The sequence below is a fragment of the Gymnodraco acuticeps genome, unplaced genomic scaffold, assembly GCF_902827175.1.
Source record: "Gymnodraco acuticeps unplaced genomic scaffold, fGymAcu1.1, whole genome shotgun sequence".
NCBI lineage: Eukaryota > Metazoa > Chordata > Actinopteri > Perciformes > Bathydraconidae > Gymnodraco > Gymnodraco acuticeps.
The window spans coordinates 3,313,245-3,336,683 of record NW_022989748.1 but is presented as its reverse complement, the minus strand read 5'-3'; the positions used below and the strand labels follow the sequence as shown (position 1 = coordinate 3,336,683).

Below are 23,439 nucleotides of genomic sequence, written 5' to 3'. Positions count from 1 at the left end.
TAGTTAAATAATAATTACAGATGCAAAACACCAAGCTCGACATTCTCAGGCATATGCTCCATCCCTTACCTACAGTATATACAGTGTTGGAAACTTGCAAGATAAACATGGTACACTGTTAATATTAATGTATGTGTGTGTGTGTGTGTGTGTGTGTGTGTGTGTGTGTGTGTGTGTGTGTGTGTGTGTGTGTGTTTTCAGGAGTGAGGCGGACCTCTTTCATCCTCGGAGATCATTAGGCTCCCTTGCCACCATATTATTTTTCTAGTCATCAATCTGTGCACAGCCATTGACAAAATCAATTAATGTCCCATATATGTGCACAGTATAGTTATCAGTGTGTGTGTGTGTGTGTGTGTGTGTGTGTGTGTGTGTGTGTGTGTGTGTGTGTGCGAGTGTGTGTGTGTATTGGTGTATGTGTGTGTGTGTGTGATAGGGATTCATGCTATCTGCACACAGCTAAGAGTGCATGAGAGAGTCACTGTCAAAATGTATTACTCACAAGAAGACATATCCAAACATCCTGCTCTCCTGTCTTCAGTGTGCTGCAGACACTGTCAGCTATTTTTAGCAGCTCTCATTATGCAAACGAAAAATCATCTCCTCAAAGTACATGAAGCCTGTTTACAAACCCTAATGGGACTATGCAGATAACACAGCGATGCATAGTGGCTACAGGGTGTAGGGTATTCTCCATATGCTTCAGCATGTGATTATGGAGCAGCTCCACAGAACAATGACCAAAGTGGTTACATGTGAATAGACAACTTGGGATGCAAGATTCCAGGAATACTGAAGATGGAAACTTTCCATGTGGTTGACCAGGAATGTATGAGGAAAGAGGGTAAACAAATACAGAATGAGGCACACTGAAGAATAAAAAAAACATGAATAAAAACTCTCTAATTAGCCTCAATGTTGTAAAAGCAAGCTAGCAAAAACTAGCAGAAGGTGTTAATGAAACAGTTTTTTGCTTGAGGCTACTATCTGCTGGGAAATATAATATAATACATGTATATAAAATACATTAACTCCAGTAATGCAATCAAATCTTATATGGAAGCATAGTGAATGCAGTGTGCATGCAGCAGGGGTAAAATGTGTCTGACTCACTATTAAATGGGATGCTGGCCATTTATCTGTACGTGTGATATGAGTTTGCATGGTTATAATTAAATCAAATGGACCGTAAGACCTTGTATTGCTTATTAAATGTGTACCTCCCAAAATAAGTTCACAGAAATAGTGCAATCATTCAAAACAATCCCCAAATTCCTGTGCTGAATGCTCTTAATGGTTTTAGTCGTTTGTAAGGCACTTTGAATTGCCTTGTTTTGAAATGTGCTATATAAATAAACCTTTCTTTCCTTAACTTTCCTTGGAAATGTTCTGGTAATTTCCTGACCCTATGCAACCTGAGATGACATACATAAAGCAAGACTCGGCCTGACCTCTCCTTCTCTTTTTCTTGCAGGGAAATTCTGAGGGGTTCTCTTCTTTCATCGCTCTGGTCCGAGGCAGCAATCGCACATTATTATTCCAAACGGGTAAGATCCATAAAAGCCTTCCTTCAAAATTGTATTATTCAATAAAGCACTCCATCTATGACAATCACCACTGACCGAAATCCTTTTTTCACTGTTCAAATATCAATGCACGGACAGAAACAAAGATACAAATGTCAACCCCTTAGAAATCGAATCAAAGGTCAAACTACTAAATGCTGTTAGTATAGATACATGTGAGGAGAGAATGCATGAGCAGTCACAGCAAAATGTCTGCCTGACTTTTATTGTTTGATATGAAAAAATACACAGGAAACAAGTTGGATTTCCTTGTATTGATGTTGATAGAAATTGTAGTGAATGCCCTTTTCACTCGCTGTCTTAACAGTATTATGAAGTTGATATTCAGCTTTTACCCGTAGACAGATCAGTAAAGGGCAGTGTCTGTATGAATATGACGGGTATTGCTCTGTACAGCCTTTTGACAAGATAACGCATGCTGATGGTGCCCTCTAGAGTACAGGCGTCTCTACTGCTGTTTCCACATTAAGACTGTGTGCACGATGCATCCATTCACACTTCTCTCAGAGTCAGAGAGATGCTTCTAGCACAATGTACGCATGCAAACAAACAGACAAGAGGCTTTAGAAAAAAATGGGAAATAAAATACAGCATGGATGTAAACACTTTCATCGTCCCACATAAAGAATCATATCGCCCTGCACTGCTTTCCTTAAACATGTCTCAAATTAAGAATAATTACCTCTACTCATCGTTACCGTAATGATGTGTAAGTAGTGATCATTAGAGGTCCAGTTCATGTCCTCTAGACTAGAGCTCCCCTCCATCGCCGAGCTGTTTTTCAGATCATTGATTAGTGCTGTGGTTTCTCCCAGAGGAGTTTGCGGGGTGCAGCTGTAATTGGAGCGTTTGTGTTACCTCTCCCTGGGCAACACACACCAAAACATTACTCTACATGTCCATAGGATTACCAATTAACTCATCAAATGCACCTGCAAGGAAAGTGTTGTGCTATTTTGAGAAGAAATAATGGGAGAGCTGTTCTGGCTCAGTGTCTGGTTATTTGGGACACAGGCTTGCGTTTATTTTTCCCCCAAGTAGCATCAAATATATTCCCAAATGTGTTAAATAGGTGAGAGTAGACAATATGATGCTTTTCACTCAGAGACTTTCCCACACACGATGCCCCACTCTCCCTTGTGGCAATTACTGTGAACATTTGTGAAAACGTACTGTAGGCTCAGGTTGTAAAGTGATGACATTTAAGATGACAGCGACAAATGTGGGTTCAGTGGAAAGGCAAGATAAAATCAGTTAAGTAAAGACAAGTGAGTTAAGCTAACTTTGGGCCTGAAGTATTGTAAATGACAGCGGCAGAATTGTCACAATTGCAGGTCTGTTGGAGGCCATTTTGAACATCCTGCTCAACAACCATTAAAGCATTAGTGAGAGAAAACTTAATAGATACTTAGAAGATGTTGTAGTGCTTTTCACTAAGAACACTGGGTAAGTGCTCTACACTTGTCAGGTGGAGTTGTGTTATATAAAGAAAACTGACCTCGTTTAGAGGAGCAATGAGTCCAGCAGGCAGCAGGCACAAACTTTGCAAAGTCTACTTCCTAAAACTGCTTACAATAACTGAGAAGTGACCTGGTAACGTGAACACATGCTGTATTCCCACAGCAAAGGCCATTTATAATTGGGGAAAAGATGAAGTGCCACAAACCACAATGCATTACTGCTGTGTTGAATTATGGCTCCTGATGTTGTGTATTTGTTAGTCAACCCTCAGGGATGCATATATGTTTCATTCGTCTTCGTCTGAGATGTAGATGTTGCCAGGTGTTCGCTCTCTTGGGAGCAGGTTAGGGGTTAAGTGTCATGCTCGAGGACACTTCAATGGGTTAAAAGAAAGCTCCTCCATTGTGCTGTGACCTGACATGTGCTACCTCCAAAGGTCATGGCACCTGATATGATTGTGTCTCCACACTTCTTAAAGTTGACAAATTGTGTAATGGCTAGCAAAAGGTGTGTGTGCCTGAGTGTGTGTGTGTGTGTGCATCTAAGCATGTGTTATGGGCTGGCCCCGGCTGCGATGATTTATTATATCGCTTGAAGGGACTTGTACTTTCATGAGGTCACATGAGTAGCATGGCACTCAGGCGTAGCACACTGCCGGCAATAGGGAGGCGTGCCCAAACATCTAAAACAGATTCCAGTTTGCACATATGAAGAAAATATGCATGGCACACACAGAACCACGCACACACAAAATCAGAAACTGTAATCCAGGCTTAATACTGCTTTATCACCTGCACAGGAGGCAAACGTTATGCAAATGCGCATAAGCTTTTCAAAAGGCACGTCAGACTTAAGGCCTGTCTTTAAAACGTCTTTTCAGAGGTTAATATGCAAATATGGCCTCATGAATTGAAAAACACTACGGATATTTGTCTAATAACACTAAGGGGATGCCACTGAAAATCAAAGTGGAGTCTTTAAGATTAACCTTGGAGGATTATTTAAGCTAGGACTTCACCTCAGGGTTGCACCACAGTATTTCATATTTTCATCGCAAACACATGCTAGCACAAAGACAGAAATGAATGGACTTTGCACAGTCAAATGTAGATGTTAAAGAAACATGCAAGCTAGGTGCTTAAAAGACGCAATACAATGACATGAAAAAAGGAAAAATAACCACATCAAAGCTGACATATTTGTGCTTCCTCCCATAAGTATCATTGTGTGTGCTGTGAAGCAGTCAATTATTGAGGGCATTGTTGAAAATAGGCCAAGAATAACATGCCTATATTAGAAATGCATTTGATTTATTTTTGCTTTCAAATAATGAAATAAGCCTCTCTGGCAAGCAGTTTATTCATGCTGATATCGACCGAATAGTTGAAACTCATTTGGCTTTATGTCAGTCTTTATGCTTTGTATCTTGTTTTATTTAAACATTTGATATCTAAAAATGATCTGACTGACTGTTTCTCCTTTCCTAGGTGGGGGCAAAGGGGGTTTCTTTTAGGGGGTGAGTCGGCGAGGACACAGCATCGGGCAGCATGTTGGCACCTGCATGATCCCACACAGGAGCCTCAATTCTAGGTGAGCTTTCTTTCAAATTCACGAACTCCACAGGGATGCAGTATTCAGACTAGGTGTTCCATATTTAACTCAACATTTGTGGTTACTAATTTAGTTATGAGGTAATCTCGTTAATCCTTTAGAAATAAGAGCATAATTGCAGAATAAGAGGAAGCCGTTTTCTCTTCGCTTTAAGCTTCTAATATGAGAAAAGCGGCTTTATAAATAAATTATAAATATATTGGAACACTGTTTTCATTGAAAAACCACAGAGCGGTGCCTCAGCTGTTTTTAACGCCAAAGTACTGGATTGTAAATGCAGCTGTAGCTTTTTATTTTGTGAATGGTATAAAAACTAATATAATTGTAATTGTCTGAATGACATACTGTAAGGTTGATATTTTAGTTGAATATTTCCAGTATGTGAGAATAAATCAGCCATAAACGCTCCTGACAGTTCAGAGTCAGACTGTATTGGATTAAGAGTAAAAGGTAATATTATAGCATTAGTCAAAACAGAATGATCTGTACTGTCATTCAGCTTTCAGAATGTGAAAAAAAAGCCATAAACTGATGGTTAAGACTGAATTGAATTTAGTTGTATTGCCATCAAAATAGACTAGATTGAAAATAAAGACATGGGAAAGGGTTTAGGGATTAAAAACATTACAAAATATGAACATTTTAAAAATGGTATTGGCAGTGGAATACGTCACTCTAAGCAGACAGAAAGAGGTCATGGGACAAATTCAGAGAATTGTTTCCCAGATTTAACTAAAATGTGAAAGACTAAAGCCCGCTCCCACAAGAGAAAATCCCCGCCCGGGGCCTGTGTGATGATGTAGCTGAGAAAATACATTCAGCAGGGTATAAATATTGCACGGTGAGTACATGGAGGGCTTTTTGGCCGATGAATTATTACACAAATCCAGTGGCTTCCTGCCAGCCTCAGAGCATATCTCGCTCAGCTTCACCCTGCTGTAAGCTGTGGCTGGGGAATTGTGGTTAAAGGCAGCCACAAATAACTACCAACGATACTAGGAATCCATCACACTCATCCCACATGCAGTGTGCTTACACTTCACCGTCTCAAACATCAGCCGGATAGCAGAAAAAACACTGCATGGGATTAAGAAGTGCCTGTGAGGCCTGAGTCAGGGTAAAATGACCCTCCAAAGGTGCATCATACAGTAAATGATTTTCCACATTTCTCCATTCATATGCAGCTCAGAGCAAGTTTTAACTTGAATGTTTGTCTTAAGGATGCTTTGATATGCAGTTTATCCCCCAAAAGAGTACTTGTACTTCCTAAACTCTGAATAAAGGGCCTATTGACTCAACATCAGTAGAAAAGGGTAATAAAGTAAGTTTATCTTCAGCTTCTTTTCTGCTAAATCACTTTTCATTTGCACAATATAATCATGTAAGTCAGCAGAGCGTGAGGCTGAGTTAATGCATGTGATTGTAGCAACACAATGAGAATAAAAGAAGATCAAAAATAAGCATCTAAATTGGAAAGGACTTTTGCCCGGCGCACTGCGTTGTCGAACTAAAGAAATGTCGGGCAGGTTGGGTCTTTTGGTGATTAGCAAAAAAAAAAGAAGCATAATCCCCAGGCTGCTGACATATTTCTTTTGAATAGCGCCTGTCTGAAAAAGACAGATATGCTTTGGAAAATGGATCAAATCAGTTTTGTGTCAGATAGCAGCAAGCGCATCCCCAGGGTGAATCTTTACTAAGCCACAAACACACAGGATAACAGAATGAAGGACTGACCATAGCAGATCAGGAAAATACAAAAAAAGACAAGATTTAATGATAATGGACAAATTATGATAACCTCTCAAATGACTTCCTGAAATACAGCACTGCACTGTGTGGGTTTAGTCCAAACCTTCTCCAAATTGTTGCAATAAAAAATGATAATTATTTTACGTTGCGCTGCTACTTTGGATATTAAGAAAGCAAGCGTGGACAATTCATTGTATTTCCTCGGCAAAGCAGGAATCATTTAGCAGCAGAGCTGAGCCACGGTGTGTTTAATGAAATGCACAAATGTATCTTAAGGCATTATGGAAGAGGTATTTAAGTCTGGTGCATATTTCATGTCCGTTAACGGCACACAGGCTTCTCAGCAGTGACAGGTAATGCTCTGTTTTTTTGAATGCATTACATTTCCATCTTAAACACACAAACACATGAAAACACTTTAGCACTGGCTGTTCCTTATATACATCATTAATGATATCGTTCCTTATTGCATATCATAGTGCTATTAAAAATGGTAAATGTCTACATGGCAAGAGCAAGTGTTATGATCCATTCAATTAAGAAACCTCGGCATACTTAATCCGATTACAATCCCCAAAAGGAATGAAGGAGTAAATGAGTTAATACAGGTCTCCCTTAGTGCTAAACGTATTTAGAGCAATGTGTTTGAACTGTGGATGGATATCCTGCCTTTAAATGTATTCAACATCATTTCTACTTTTGTTTATTTTTAGTCAACTCGTGGTGTAATGTCAACAATTCTCCTGTGTGATATAACCACAAGATGGTGCTGTGCGTCACCATATGAGTCCATCTGAAGCAGGGCTACAGTATTTACCACCCAGCATTAAAGTCATTGAATTACATTTCCTTTTTTACTATAGCCTCATAACATTACATACACTATTAGTTGTTATCAATGGCTCTGGTTTATTTTCACTAAAAATTAGTGTACAATTTTCAAATTACTTTTGAAAATACAAACTACAGGTTGTGGTAATTTAACTAACTTGAAGTAACCAATGAGGAGTAAAAATACCCATTTGAACTCTGAAACCTATATTGACAAAAGAAATATGAAACATTTAGAGCATTTATTTTTGTCTACATATGTACATAATTACAGAAGGGGGGGAGGTATATGCAAATAGAGTAGTTTGTATGCAAAAGTGTTTTTGATGATATAAATAGTAAAATATATATAGTATTTATTTGAATAAAAAAATCCAGTAGATGGCACTCTGTCAATGCAGAATATTTCCACCCACATCCTCCTCCACCCACTCTTCAGTAGGTGTGCCTCATCATCAGGAGAGCTCACACACACACACACACACACACACACACACACACACACACACACACACACACACACACACACACACACACACACACACACACACACACACACACACACACACCACACACACACACACACACACACACACACACCACACACACACACACACACACACACACACACACACACACACACACACGGCGGTGACAGCACAAAGGAACTTGCACTGCTGCTCTAATGAAGTACACAATCTATTTGCATGTAGGGTAAACAAAAAAAGAGCACTTTGATTGATGGCTGCATTAGAAACTCACCACTGACGCACACACACTTAAACATATACACCCACCTGCAGTGTTTACCCCTTCTTCATTGTATCCCCTTACATCTTTCATACTTGCACAAAGCTGAATGGCGTCACCACCCACCACACACGTACACACATACACTGCATCACACACACACTCATACACACACACCTCCTCGCCATCTGTCTGTGCAGCGGCCCATGTCCCTGGCACTGGGAGCAGTTGGGAGCAGTTGGGAGCAGGAGAGTGTGAGAGAGGGAGAGAGAGAGACAGAGAGAAAGTGTCTCTTGGCTCTGTAGTCTCACTTCCTGTTCCTCAGGCAGAGCTGTTGTCTATCAAACACTCTCACGACATCACACAACGGGCCTTCCCTGCCATCACACACATTTAGGTGATGCCATTTGGAGTAAAAAAAACGTCTACATCTCCCTCGCCTTATGAGCACCAGAGATGTGTTTCCAGTGATTTCACTCCACAGCTATGGGAGCTTATTTCAGCTCAGCTCATTATCTACAGGACACACATTTCCTCGCAGATTCTAAAGCCCACAACTCAACAAGAGGAAAAATAAACATGCCTGATTAGCTTATGCATCAGGCGGTTCAAATTAATACCACAGATGGCAGAATTACTCACCACTTCTTGGGAGGCAGATATATAAAGAAAGTGGGAGGGACAGAGCATATTCATGAGCTCTGTGACGGAGGCATCGCAGGAAGAATCTGGATGTTTATTCACGGTTATTAGCACCTATCCTGAAGCTGCACTGGCTTCCTGATTATATTTACCAGCATGAGTTTATTGTAAATAAAACATATATACTGTAAGAACGCAGGAGTCACAGTGTCTGCACAACATAATGAGAAAAATCCACCAGGAATAAAAGGTGATTCTCTGTCATCAAGATTCCCTTTTCTCTTTTCAGTGAGCTTTCATAAGCATGCAGCTTTACAAAGAGCTTTGTAGGCAGCTTAAGTCATTTGAACAAAAATGCATTCCCTCTCTCTCAGTCTCTTCCATTTAGACAGCGGGCGAAAGTGCCTTCATAACGCTGCTATATTCAAGCGGAGTGATAAGAAATGGCAGCTATCAGCAGGCAGTTTGGAAGCCGCATATAACAGTTATTGTGTGTGTGTGTGTATATAAAAATTGATTTATGTGGCCTATCACTTAGCAGGCGCAGTTTGTGGATGAATACGGGCTAATATAATATTATGGGAAGAGTGAGAGGGTTAAGGGAAGGGCCAGGAGCTGCCTCAAGGTGAAAAAAGTATGATCAAAGTCCAGAGACATATCATTACAGCATGAAAGACACTTCAATATCTAAAGCAAGGTGAGACTGTCTATGTTCTACTGGAGACTGAATATTTATTTTAATTTCAAAACTATTCATACGCCATTATTTTATAATGTTGTTATTATTATTATTTGAGGTATGAAGGTGAAAGGGAAAATATTTCATTCATTATATTAATAAAGACACTTTATTTCTCAGAACTATATATATTATTATAATTATATATTCCCACCAGTAAATTATGACGGAAAAACTGAGGATTTTCTGTGGCGGATTTAAAAACACTACCAACATTTTACAGACATTTTTTTTCAGTTTCGCTGTACGAGACATTCTGCAACCATCTCTCGGATCAAACAGTTTGTGAATAAATGCATGCTAACGTGTAACCCAATTATACAGCAAAGTACTGCTTTTATACATAATGCTAATTAAAACTCTTAATGTAAAAATGTGAAAGGAATCAGAGAGATTTTCAGGGTTTCCTTTGCAGTCTTGAAAAACACATTTACTTTTAAGTAATGAATAGGGGTATGTCCTGCACATGTGATGCAGAAGAAGGAGCAGCCTGATGTTTACCCGCTGGCGCAGCGCTGATGCCATGTCCAGACTTGTAAATCAGGCCCATTGAGGTAGCATAATGCTGATGATTATGACAGCCAGTCACATGGGAGTGATAGAGGCACGCTGAGTTATGGGCTAGGGGAGGATGCCCAGAACTGAAGAGTCTCACAAATGGAGAGGCACTTCCACCGAAACACAAGTCCCAGATGGGACTAATTCTGCGTTTGGCGGCTGTGCCACCCAAATGAGTGCACATTAGCTGCTCCAAACCCACATAATAGTGAAGTGTGTTTGTTTTTTCATCACACATCTCTGCCACTTCACTCTATTACTGCGAGATAATATTCATAAAAAACACAGAGACTGAATAAAAGAAAGTATTTTGAAAGTGTTGCACTGGCAGGGTTAACCCAATGCATTTTCATTCTTACTAAAGAATGTCCTGTTTGCATTGTGCTTCATTCAGTGCACTCCCCTCTAGAGATGAGCGATCATTCACTGGCATTGATCGTCAGCCATGATAATATAATCAGGCGTAAAGCCCGACAAGGCTGGCCCCCCCATAGATCAGAGCTACTGACAGCAGAGCTATGCACAGGTCATAAACCCTCACCTTCGCTGTTTGACCCCGCATCAATTTGGCTCTTTCCAATATGAATGCAAATAACAATGCATTTTTAGTGACATGTTTATGGTTATCTCTGTATCTCCTCTCGCTCCGCCTGCTGCCCCTAAATGTGCTGATGTTAGCGAGCTAATGGGATTGAAAAAGGTAACCTATTGCTCACTAGTGGTCAGCTCGCCGCCACCCCCCCCCCCCCCAAAACATAAACAAAGCGTCCACGCATGCCCTTGCTTTCTCACACACACACCTACATGTCCTCCACCCCAGTCACTTGTGTATGCATTGAGCTGATAAGTACTGCGGTTCATTTTCCCCATGGCAAAGCACAGTAAAAAACTGGGGAGTAATAATTGCTTTGGGGGGGGGGGGGTGGGGGGGGGCGAGACGAGGATGGCTAAATATGCTTGATTGCCTCCTAAGCTTTGGTGCTGTGTAATGAAATATGGCTGCTGCAGTCAGGAGCTCCCGTGCGATAGCTTTCTTGTCACTTTCTCACTTGCTTTTTTATACCCTTCGCTCCTCTGTTCTGGCATTTCCGTCTTTGCTCACCCGTCGCCTTTGTTACAGAATGGATTCCATCAAAGCTTGTGTTGCCATTGCACACTTATCTTAGCTATAATGTAATAATTACTGGGGCCAAATCCAGCATAATTGAGTATTCCTCGCCACATCAAAACGGCAGGCGTCCTAATATTCCTCTGTTCTACAATTTAATTTGTGGATTCATTAGCATGGACAGGGTGTATGGAGGGAAACCAGATAACAAGGAACTTAGCAAAAACACAACGCTGTTAATGAAGGGGTGAGGAAGCGGCCATAACCTCACCTGGGTAATTATTTATCCTTCACATTAACATGTTTGGACCCTAGAACTCGAAATAAATGTCTACTAATATCCATAAAAACCTTTTAATGAAACCAGATATCCAGTTTGCTTCCATTTAACAAACCAAATTAATGCACATTTTTTTAGCGTAACTTAGCACAAATTAGACGTTTTTGGAGGCTACTGTTATAGCCATCATCACACACTTTGCTAAAAAATGTTTCTCCTTAATTCATTTGTGTTGCTTCTGCCCAAAGCACATTTCACCCTGTTGGTTACATGAGTAGCTAATCATTTACTAGAGTATTAGACCACAGGCTTGTATGGGCACAGAAGCATCTGCTAATGCATTTAGCCCAAGAAAATCTTCCCCGCACATTAAATGCAAGCGTCTTTTTCCTGCTCTCTTTCGCCTCCACAATAACTCACAAGCCCAATTTGCTGCTGCTTAAAATAAAATGTGATTACACTTGTTTTCATTATAATTCACAAAGCTAATCGATAACTGTGGTGAACTCATTCTCTGCTGCACATGCTATTCTCTGTCCTTTCAATTGTTTGCCAAACCAGTACCCTGTATGTCCTAACTTGTTTTGTAGCTAAATATCTAATTATTGAACAGGTTTAGGAGAAATACTGAACAGTAAACTTCATTGGTGTTTTATGTCCATTAAGTAATTATTGCTGTTTGTAATAAATGTACAATATTCCTTCCAAATAGAGGGTCTGATTCATCCCTGCCTTGTTTTTTTCTATCTTTCTCCTTCCAGCAGTTCTCTTTCCTGAGACGTCACCCACAGGATGAGGCCTGCGGCAGGTAAGACACTGAAAGAATATTTGATAAGCGTAGGACAAGAATGTTCTGACCTCTGTTTTGCATCACTTCCCATTTGCTGAAATGCTAAACTTGAAGGGGCGCCCCCATGCTGTGTGTCTTCATGTTTTGCAAATGTATAAGCCCAGGGGCTCCAGCTGGCCATGTGTCCAAATATCCATCTTTGTTTTAATTTCATATATTGAGTGTCAGCACAGGACAGAGGATATGTCAAGTGATATCAAATCAAGCGCTAAGCTAAATCTCGACTGCAGCTCCATCCCTCCATCTCCTGACCTGAGATTGTAGGAGGGGGGGACTGACTGACTATATCTGGCAACCTAAACCTTTTTAAAGTGACGGAGAGAGTGTGGCAGACTGACTGGCACTGATGGGCCCAGACGAGGAGTGTGCTGCACTGCCCGGCCTCACAAGCCTGATTGATAGAGTGTGATGAGACTGTCACTGAGCAAGGAGAGCAGCGGGGAGATAGAGAGATGGGGGGGAATGGGCTGACCAGGGAAGGGAGATAGAGGGAAATACATTTGAGAACATGTGAAGGATGAAGTGAAGAAATGCGTTTCGGACACATGAAGGATGGAAAGGGGGAGGGGGGGGGGTCACTGCAGAGGTGTGAGATACTGGACGGCTGAAGGGCTCACCTATATGCAAGTTCAGTTTGAGACTGATTGAGTTGATATAGTGCGGTAGCTGCAAACATTTCTAACAGCATGATGTCATAAAAATTGAAATTCTGAAGCTATCATATGAAAACTTATAGTTTCACTTTATTATTAGGATTGGTCAATTCAAATTTCAACAATATACATCTGTTCAAACTGAAGTCAAACTGAATGTTTCAAATATGACCCTAACCCCAACTTCCATTTTACTTCCTTGGCTTTCCAACTTGAACTGATGAAAGAAACCTCAACTGTGCAAACTGCAGCAACTTAACAACCAATGTATACAGACATAAATAGTAAGTTCATGTTGTTAATGTAACTATAACTTAAAGCATTAGATGCATTTTGTTTCCTTATCTTAAATCAGTCCCCTTGTCCCCTTGTCCTCCAAACAAACCATCCACGTAAATACAAAATTAAATAACTATTTCATTTTCTTATTACTAAAACATAAACGCAAGAAAAATAAACTTAAAATATCAATAGTCGGTTTAGAAGTGAATATTGGCAACAATGCATACTAGAACATGTCAACTGATGGATTAATCTAAAGAATGCATTGTCCATATTGTTATATATAAGTTATTCAGCTGCATCTCTTTTGATCTCCTATATTTGTATTCCCTATACATAAATGTGAAAGTCATAAATAGTTCCCTTGCTTGTGTATCGCTCCATCAGCACCTGCTCCGGACACATTATTAGATCTTGTGGACTCATGGCGTCCTGGCAGTGAAAACCGGCCGAGCTAAATCCCTGCTCTGGGAATTCCACAGTTAGTGATTTCAGACTCAATAAAGCCTCCATGTTTTACTTTTATCCTTGCCTGAGGAAAGAAGGCTGACTCACTACAACGCCAGTGGCGAACCGTCAGGGCCTTCAAGGTATTCAGAGAATACCCTGGAACACTCAAACAACAACAAATCGATTTAATTATATAAATAAAATGTAATAAAATGAATAAATGAGAATCGTATCCGTGTTGTTGATCTGTAATATCACAGTGTTACGTTGATTTGTTTGTCCTTCTCGGACCATGCACTACGCATTTCAGTGGTTTTGTGTTAGAAAAGAAAGCAACCAATCAGATCTCGTTCTGGGTCTCTGGGTATAATATCCTTCAACCAAGGTATTCTACATCCTTGATATAATACCCTGGCCGTTGCACTGAATGAGAGCGTACGTTTGGACTGACAGTTTGATCAACCAATCATATATTGATGTGTAGCCAATGGGCGTGTTCTTTCAGAGTTCCCCTCGGTTCCAGGGTATTCTAGAAGGCCCGCTAGTTAACTGGCTCGAGACAGAGGATCTAGAATGCGACGAAGCAATTCATGCCGTTTTATTGTTTTTAACGTTGAAATGACAAGTGCAACAGCTGAAGATGAAGTTGTTGCGGAATTGTTGTGAGTACCCTTTTCAAGACGACAATTCAGTGAAAAGACGGACATTATAATGCCGCGGAGGGGGGTGTGTGTGTGTGTGTGTGTGTGTGTGTGTGTGTGTGTGTGTGTGTGTCTACAGAAGGTCCAGCTGTGATAGACACTGTTTGCCACTGTACAACGCCAACGTTATTATTAGTGCCTCACATGTGTGGAGGAAGCTGTGTGAAAGACAGAGAGGGAGTGAATGCAGAAGCAGCATGAGGAGCTCTTATCTGCCGCCTGCCAAGCCCTCACCAGGGCCCTGACTCCCCCACACACCCCCCTCTCTGACGGGGCTCCCCACCAGTCTGCTGAAGGCAAGGCGGCCAGGTGAAATGAGCAATTCCCATTCAGGGACAGGAGCGGCACACACACTCGCCCTGTGAAATGGCTGCTCACTTTGGCAGATCAATGCACTCTCTTTCCCTGCACACTGCCACTGAGTGATAGCCAGGAAGAAAAAGAGGGGAGAACCTGTGTGTGTGTGTGTGTGTGTGTGTGTGTGTGTGTGTGTGTGTTGTGTGTGTGTGGTGTGTGTGTGTGGTGTGTGTGTGTGTGTGTTGTGTGTGTGTGTGTGTAGTGGTGTGTTGTGTGTGTGTGTGTGTGTGTGTGTGTGTGTGTGTGTGGAGAGAGAAGGAGAGCTGTTTGTTTGTGTGTAGAGGGTGTTAGCAGGACATTTAATGATATTTGCCATGGCTGCTCTGAGAGAGCGCTGTTGAAGGAAAATGGGAAATGCTTTGCATATACTCAAAAGACATGCACTATTGCTGTTGCCTCTTTGGGAAGGAAACGTTCCCAGTCCCACCGGATATGAGAATATTCAGCCACTGAACTGGAAACTTTGCAGATATGAAAGATATTAGTGAATATCATTAAAATGCTTAGTAGTGCCAAAATGAATTCCATATTTCTCCACTGATGAAACTCATATGTCAGACATTTATAGGCATAGTTTCATAACTGAGATGAAATGATATATGCATAATCTAGGCTAATTTTCCACACGATAACCACATCTTGGTTTAAAATGAATATGATCTTTGAATATGATGTTTTTTAACATTAATAACTGCATTTCTGATGACACAGGATGTGGTATATCAGGATATATGATGTCAAAGTTATAATGACAGTATTTATTATATATGCACACTCCTAAATCATGTGTCAAAGGGATGATATCTTCTATAGCAGGGCTTCATTGCGGGCCACATTAGCATTACGGTTGCACTCAAAGGGCCGGTTGTAACTATATAAATATATATTATATATATAAAATAATGTATTATATTACATTATTGCCTCTGAATTGGATTATTATCGGATAGGGTAATAACTAACTACGTTTGAAAGCAGAAATCCAGGGCAAATCATTGCAAGTCTCTTCAGTGTGCATGTCACAAAACGAGATGCATTGTGGGACATGTAGTTATGGGCAACCTGATTTTGTAAATCGATATGTAACCGTATACTAAACGTATTATATTCTTTGCAAGCTCTTGCGGGCCACATAAAAGGAAGTCGCGGGCCGGATTTGGCCCCCGGCCTTGAGTTTGAGACCCCTGTTCTATAGGATCTTTGGTGTTATTCCTGAAAATAAATATTACATGTGAAGTTTCAGAAGACCTATTATTATTTGATATTATCTCAATATGCATTATCCAGATATTTAAAAACAATGTAATCACTGATAATATGAGTTATATACATTGCTTTGACATTTCCAATATAAAAACCCTTAATACTACACACACAGTCATAACAGGGTTTATTATAAAGCATGCCCATTGGTGTAGTGTATATTCTGCAATCTTAGTTACTACTTACTACTATTTGTATTCTTCAAATTACTTTTAGATCATTTTTCAATTCAAAATCTAACCAAGGTCTTAACCGCTGCCGATACATCATAGCCCAAATCCTATTGTTTTCTATTGGGTACTCTATTTATGAGAGTCTCCAACCGGATAACCAAATAATGATCCTAAAATGATCTTTAAAGGTGGGGTAGGTATAGAGAAACCGGCTCGAGTGCGCTAGAATTAGGAAAGGAAAAAATCTGCCACTTCCTTACAGAGCCCCTCCTCCAACACACATGAACACGCACATGACCAATGAGGGCACGCGATAAGTTTGTGCACATATGGAAGGCTAAAATGATTGGCCGTGCTTTTTAAGTACTACGGCTTCCACAGATGACATTTCTTTATGGATTTTTTGTCAAAGCACTTCAGATATTCATTGCTATCGGGATGTTAAGAGCATTCCATGGAATATAACAAAAGTGTATCTCGAGCCGGTTTCTCAAACTTACCTACCCCACCTTTAACTAAAGTCTAAGGAGCTGCATCATAAAGTATAAGTCCAGAACAACATTGGGTCTTATCCTCACAATCTGACAAGTCCTGATTAGGTCATATTTTCTACACTCTCTAAATGTAATCTCACATTGACAACATAAAGAATCAATAAACCAATATCACTAAAACTCCAATAGAAACGCCATTATTTGGGATCATATGCTGATGTTTTGGTGCTGATAGTGTTCCTGCAAGCATAGCAAACAGCTGTGCACCTCAGTGCAGGAGAAGAAGAACATGTATAAGAAAATGAAATCACCTTCCTCCCTTTGGAAATCCTAAATGAGAGATCGTTTCTGAGCAATCCAGACCTCTTCAGATTCATTAGATCTATGCAGACTCAACATGAAGTACTAAACACACTGCAGAAATGCAAAGCCTTAATGCCGTATGTCGTACTTAATGAATTATGGATTCCATTTGAATAAGGAGGTAAAGAAGCACTTGACCTGAAGCTACATTTAATTCAGTATATATTATAAGAAGAGGTCTTATACAGACTTGTCATATTTACAGCTGTAGTCTTAATCTTTATAACACATACTCTAACAATAGGAAATTCAATATGCTAGTTTAACTATTTAACTTTACAAGTTTATGAAACATTACACAATTCAAATATAAACCTCACTGACATATGTGGGCCTAAAATGAATTACTCTTCAGGAAACCTATATGTCATGATGCTGACTTTATATTATAGAGTATATATTGAATGATCAGTTGTGGAAGGGGATGGGAGAGAAACTCCTTCTGGAGGGAACTTACAGACCATGTACATGCACACAAACCTTTATAACACTACAGGGAAGGGGACACCTAAAAAAGCAGAAGTTAAGATAATTCTTTACAAGTGAAAGTCCTGATTTACATTTTTACTTTAAAAAGGTAAGTACCAAAGTATCAGGATCATAATGTTCTCCAAGTACAAAAGCAGTACTCAAAGTACTCATTATGCAAAATGGTCCATTCAAAAAAAAGAATTCAGTACAGTGTACTATTATCAGCTGTGCTTCAAGAATAAAAAGTGTAAACTTACTCGTTATGCAGAATGGATCTTTTTAGTATATTATGTAATTTGTTTTACTATTGTGTTTTTTTACATGCAGAGCATTTTAGTATGGTAGCTTGTCAATGTTGACTCAACTAAGGTACAATAAATACTCTGTTGATTAGTAGTACAGTACTGCAATGCAGAATACCATATTAGCATTAAATGCCAGTGAAAGTTAATATAGTGGAGTAATAAGTACCATATTTGCCTATGAAATGTAGCGAAGTTTAATTTAATTAAGTAGCATTAATTAGAAACTATGATAGTATTAAGTATAGCATAGATATGTCCAAAAACGATTTAAGTACAATACTTATATAGTTGGTTACTTTCCATCACTGTTAGTGACAAATGTGGAAAATAACTTAATTCAATCTATTGCAAAACTATGGTTACAATCTAAATTTGTAAACAATATGTTTCTATTATTCTAAAAGGTAATCCGTCATATTCATCTTTCTGTATTCAAACCTCAACGTCGATCCGAGCTGAAAATAAAAGTCAGATATGAAGACATGACAGCAATAAAGTGCACTTGATGACATGCTTGAGCTTAAGAACAAGGAGACAGAAGAAAATAAAAATACAAAAGCGCCAAGCCTCTCAGCTTTGATTGCTCCAAACATCTGTAAGTTAGAGAGTCCTGTTTGTGTGCAGAGGCAGGTGCAGGAGGGCTGCATCTTTGTCATCAGCTGTCAAGGCAGTAATGAACAGTATTTACTACTAATGCAATGCACTGCCACATTTCAGGGTGTGAAATGTCAGTGTCCATTTTCTCCAAGCTACTCTCAAGCAAGACTGTCAAGGCTTGGGCTGTAAACAAAAGGAAAAGAGAGGCAAGACAGCAACACAGAGCTTTCTCCATTTCACCCATTACAGTCAGAGTGAGTGTGGAAAATGTCAGTTTAGAAAAATAGAGAGGCCTGCAAAGGGAGCAAGAGTGAAATCCATTTGGCAGACACATAATGATAGGTGTTAAACAAAACTGAGGGGAGGGAAGCAGCAGAGGCTGAGAGAGGCACGAAGACACAGGAGGACAGACAGACATACAGGCAGGCTGAGAGACACCTGCTGTTGCATCACCTGCTGTAATAACAGTGTTGACATTCAAATAGAAAGCTCTGACAATGGGAGCAGGCTGAGGCAGCACCCAGTATGCAAATACAAAGAACACATCAGGAAATATTAGCTAGCGTCAGGACTTTTCACTGCAACCATTGACAACCACTTGACCCTCTGGCATCCCACAAGTGCTCCAGTATTATATATATATATGTGTATGCGTGCAGGCAAGCACTGTTAACACATTAAATTAGCTAATTTGCTACTTAAGATTCTGAATATAAGTATATTTCCTTGTTATACTGCATATGAACATAGCGTGTATGTGTGAATAGTTAAACTGCTGCTGGAGGCTTTGTATTCCTTGATTGGCATTTCAATTCCCCTCACAGCGCCACCCCTTCATCCTTGCTGTCATGCTATCTTGAATACCCAGGTTAAACATAATTCAAAAACAGAAAGGATCATTAGTCGGCAAATTCGTTCTTGACTCTCTGTTTCATGCACCCCACATGGGCCCGAAGGACCGATCAATCACGATCAGATTCAGCTGATATCACATTCACCATTGCACATATTTCATTCCCTTTCAAGTGCTCAGCAGTCTTTAGTATCAATGCAGATCTACGGTGATTAGAGTAGAAACTTTTCATGTCAAAACTCGGTAGGATTTGAAGGACTGCAGACATCAGCAGATCCTCGCTGATGCACAGGTCAATACCTATTATAGTAAAAGCAATAGTCAATACTGTGCTCTCACATTACCAGCTCTGGATGTGGTTGCTTTCAAAAGCTTTTGTCCCTTCTACAGCACCATGATGATACGTGTGATGGTTTAACAGCATGTTACTGTTAGTTGTGTTGGATGCTTTTTCTTGTATTATATGAGTGCAAATAAAAAAGATTGGACAACAAGAGAAGAGCTTCACTTCTCCAGTATACACAGAATAAACAGTTTGATGGCCGGCTGCATCAAAGTCTAGATTTATTGGGTGTTTGCCATCAATGCTCTTTGAGTGTAGGCTTTCCAAAATACTACTACCACTTTAAATCACTGCCAAAAACCCACCTTTATTGACTTGTATTTATGTAATCATAAATTGGTCCTGACTTCTTTCTTAATGCACCACTCTTATGTTATGTCAACTCTACTTGCTGCTACCTCTCATGGATGGGACATTGAAAAAACATTGTGCAAAACAATGGCAGTATACTTCTGTAATCCCTGCACATATTTTTCAACCACACTGAAAATGAGACCCTAATTTTCAAGGCACTTCATATGATTAATCTTTAAAATGTTCTGAACTCTCTTCTGAGGTATGAAAACATTCATTACATTTGAAATTACGTTTTAAATGTCATGTGTGCTCATTTTTACAGCAGGTAATTCATTGAATAGCGTTTTTTAATATTGGCATATTGAAAAATCCTATGTTTGACTTAACTTACTCAAACAATCCTAATTGGAATATAGTTAATTTAAAATATGCCGTGTATAAGGCAAATAACATCATCATTGAATCTCTAATTTAGAAGATACCACTACTAAAGTAGACAAGGAGACACGGTTAGTGCATTAATATTAAGATACAATGATTGCCATTGTGCTTGACATGTGTTACATCTCAGCCATACATGGAGGCAGATTATTAAAAAGAACAATACTGTAGAATTGAATATGTGAATGTGTTCAACAAAGGAAAGAGAAAGAAAGGGAATGTTCTGAATATACAAGGGAGCAAAGGAGGGCAGACAAGCTTCAGCGCCTTTAAAGTTTTCTACGGGAAATGAGATTTGGAATATGACAGAGCTCGTAATATCCTTACGCACAGCTTCCCAGCGTGTATGCTAATGCACTGTCCTGACCAGTAATACACAACAGGGAAAGAGGGCTAAATAAAATGAAGGAGGAAGCACTGAAATATAATTCGGAATGCCTATAACGACTCCAGTATCAGCCGTCTTGGATCTGTACTTCTTCATTCGGATGTTCTCATTTGTATCCGCACCTGTGTCATTCACAGCCTTACGTCTTAACCTAATTTCATGCTCTGCTGCTTTGGATGGATGGCTCTGCTGCAACATGTACACTGAAGGCAGGAGAGAGAGTGTGTGTGTGTGTGTGCGTGTGCGTGTGTGTGTGTGTGTGTGTGTGTGCACTCGCACAATTGTGGAAGGGGGGGGCACTGCTACAATAGCAGAGAGATTGTAGTCACTGCCAGATATTAACCTTTCAACCTTGTACTTTTCTGTTAACAAAAATACATGAAGCTCCTCTAGACAGCTGTCAGCAAATCCATGTTTTACAGAATGATCAGAGCTGAAGTGATTGTTCATAATTAAATTAATAGAAAAATACAAGTAAAAAGCGAGAAATTATATTCTGCATAATTTGGTAACAGCAAAGGGTATTGCCTTTCATGATCTGCGCGTTAAATGTACATGCTCATCTACAAAAGCTAGAGCAGGGAACACAATAAGGTCAATAGGAACAAATAACATGGTGCACATTTTATATAAAGCACACATGAAATGACAATCAAGAAAATGCGTAAATATACAACCAACATATCTTGACTCAGTGTTATTATTTCCGATTGATACGACTACAACATGTTTTAAAAAGTCCCTATCATGCTTTCTGTTGTTTTTTCGATGTCCTGCTTGTTGTATATATTTCTGTGCAAGTAAATGGTCTGCAAAAAAGTTCCCTCCAGAGAGAGTTTCACTCCCACACAGTCCTCCCCTGCCCCCACGTCACAGTAGAGGCACACAATACTAATATGAACCAACACATTAGCATAGTATGGCCTCTTTAAAAGCTTTGTACAGCATAACGCCCTGTAACCTGTTTTAGTCGGTTGAATTGCTCAGTATTTTCTTTAGCAGAGTGTCAGCACTGCCCTTTTACTTTGCCAGAGTATCTCGCTTATTTAGCCAAACCAGGCATGACACCAATTATACTGGAGGGAAATCGATTGCAACAAAGCACTCTGCTAGGACAAACAATAAAATGATCAAAGTGACTGGATGTTTTACTTGTGACAAGCAGCTAAATGAAAGTGTACTTTAAACTACATTTTTAGCCCAGTTAAAATCTATTATAGTATTATACTAGCATGACATAAATAAACAAATGCAAAAACTGACAGAAAAATATGCAACAAAGAAGATAAGGACGTAAACAGCTTTTGCAATTTGCTGCAACAACAAAAACATGATTAAGGCCCAATCGCATCCCTTTATTGCACATTTTCTTTTGCACTGATTCCATCATAATTCGAGATAATTGCTTTTCCATACAATTGATAAGGTTGGTGACATCAAGGAACTGTGGCTTGAAATGCAGATTGATGTCTAGTGTCCAGTCTCCTCAAATGTTTATTCTTCAATCAAAACGCTTTTGCAAGAGAACATTATAATAAATGTCATGATGGAATAAAAACAACTTTCATTTCTACTTTTTAATACAAATATCTTTGAATGCACTTCCATGATTTAAGTGTTGCAATATTAGCCATTACATGTAGATGATTTTGTACGCCACGCTGTGTAGTGATTTTGTCCTTTGTAATTCGGGGACACTATATAAACAGAGAGAATACACAACTATATGCTAATTAAACTGTAACCTTTGTGTCACACACTGAACCACCGCTACCGCTGTGTTTTATTATCTCTCACCTTGCCTTCATTTTCTGAGTTGTCATACATGTGAATGTTCAGAAGGGAAAGAAGCAGTGAGGCACACAGTGTGCACTAAGCTTATTTTAATTACTGTAGTATCTCACTGCTGCTGTGATGGTAGTGTCCTCACTGAATGTACAGTACTGTGAAAGATATTAAAACCATAATGAATATGCTAATGACCCTTTTTTCATATTCAGAATCCTTCAATGGTTTTATATTCTTGGGACAATAGCACCCTTTTATGTAAGCTATAATAAGTGCATGTAATTACTGGTATTATAATAATGTGGGTGTGTGTCACAATACAGTAGTCCTTTGTGCTGAAATAAGCCACAGATCTGAAGTATTATTATAATCTGTAAACCATAACTCATAACGGACATCTAGAAAGTTGTGGTTCTTGTCCAGTCTCGTTGTCTTGACTCCTGATAGATCCCTCACATGTCAGGAGCATTTCATTCAGCCCGCTGTGACTGTCATACAGACCATGAAAGCCGTATACGTGCTGCCGAAATGACCTCATCGCAGAAAGGCACAGAGTCCCATATTGGCGTGGTGACAACTATCCCATCGAAAGACACTACGAGAGCCCACTTACTGTACACTTTTAGGCAGGTCTGTGCCAACCGATATAGTGGGAACTATTTCACATTCTCAGGCAGAACCATAAAATAAATCAATTTTACAGTATGTGGGATTTGGTTGAGCATGAACTATCAGGTTAATGGTGTCCGGAACTTACGGTAGGTTAAATCATAGATGATGTGTTTTGGGCAATAAGGTACCCACAAAATACTAGAATCAGAATCACCACAGTAAATCTGTGTGGAGGATTTGGTTTTATAATCTGTCTCCTGTCTTGAGAAGAGGTGTCTGAGGCGGGAGCCAACCCAACTCTCTGTGGTACAATTACAGAAGTGAACTGCAGTCACTTAGCCTGCTAATACACGGTGTGATATTAATTACTGTTTGTAAACAATGCACTTTGCAGAGATTATTGCATGCACTCGGCGTCCTCCATTTGTGTTTGGTAATTCTCA

General features: G+C 39.6%; 1 protein-coding gene across 44 annotated transcripts in view; it reads left to right on the top strand.

Moving 5' to 3' along the window:
* The window catches only part of LOC117556029 (receptor-type tyrosine-protein phosphatase delta-like), a 373,438-nt gene that overhangs the window by 158,191 nt on the left and 191,808 nt on the right, over nucleotides 1-23,439 (top strand). For 43 of the 44 annotated variants that reach the window (XM_034234138.1, XM_034233905.1, XM_034233829.1 and 40 more), the window contains exons 5-7: nucleotides 1,475-1,547; nucleotides 4,535-4,637; nucleotides 12,077-12,123. The gene's annotated coding sequence lies outside the window, so the exon portion shown is untranslated. The remainder of the gene's footprint in view (nucleotides 1-1,474; nucleotides 1,548-4,534; nucleotides 4,638-12,076; nucleotides 12,124-23,439) is intronic. The other variant, XM_034231283.1, reaches the window with a different exon arrangement.